Below are 1,133 nucleotides of genomic sequence, written 5' to 3'. Positions count from 1 at the left end.
TTTTTGGTAACCTGTTAATAACAAAATCGAATAATTACTATACACAGCGTTGTAAGTGATTACTTGCAAAAATAAATCGCTCAAAACTTTTATTACCCATATGGCATCTTTTTTAAGACACATCAATGAATCAAGTCTTTAAGTGTAAAACACCGTTATAATGAGTTCCTACTTTTTTAACGCTTAAAAAGTATTAGCAACTGATCTGGCTATTTGTGATGTATTAAAGTTTAAATTTTTTTGTTTTCTTTCAAGTATTTATTTACGCAATAGACAGACCCGTTTTTTGGTTTGAATTATTTTATTTTAACATTTAAGGAATTGAGAGTGATACTCCAAAGGAATATATCATGTACATTCATTAAATTGTTCAGGAGAGACGAAAAATCGATGTAGTTTCGCATTATCTGTCAGTCTGCATCAAAAACTTAGTTTTGTAAAAAGTGGACTTGGCACCTTTTCATCTTTAGGTAGCGATATGTATACATACATTTTTATGGACAATATATTTGTACAGAGCAATTTTAATACATTTATGTAAATGAAAAAATCCAAAAAAAAAAATCTTAAACCGATATTAAATATCGATATCACCAATATTGATGATTTTATGAGCGATATTGCATCCCTAGGTAGATGACGTCCTCGAGACGTTGAAAAAGGATAGGAAGACAATTTGTTGGGTGTGGCAACCACAACTTCAATTGCCATAAGTCAAATGATATTTTTATTTTCAATATACAGTTGCGGACATTGAAATCTAGGCAACTAAAAATTATTTTCGAGTTTTCGGGGGACTTTTTATATTTGGATATAAAAAGTAGTTTTAAAGGCAAAGTATTAATACTAGGAGTGCCAGTTACTGTCGAAATTCGACTGTTCTTCTAGTTTTCTAAGACCCTCGGAGAGGCTTTCTAACACAGCACGTCGTCTCCTGCTTTGGAACTAAAGAAGTTGGAAATGTGGATTTATTTGGTGCTGGTTATGTCATATGTTAGACTTTTGTAAAAAGATTATAAACAATAAGTAAGAAAAAAAGCCAAAACTGGTCAAACTGTCATTTAACCCAACTGAAGACAAGTGTACCTATAAAGGAAAATAACATAAGAAGACTGTGATTTCTTTTAATATTT

Source organism: Rhagoletis pomonella, unplaced genomic scaffold, assembly GCF_013731165.1.
Source record: "Rhagoletis pomonella isolate Grant_MI unplaced genomic scaffold, Rhpom_1.0 Rhpom_scaffold_00002, whole genome shotgun sequence".
Classification (NCBI taxonomy): domain Eukaryota; kingdom Metazoa; phylum Arthropoda; class Insecta; order Diptera; family Tephritidae; genus Rhagoletis; species Rhagoletis pomonella.
This window is presented reverse-complemented; position numbering follows the sequence as displayed.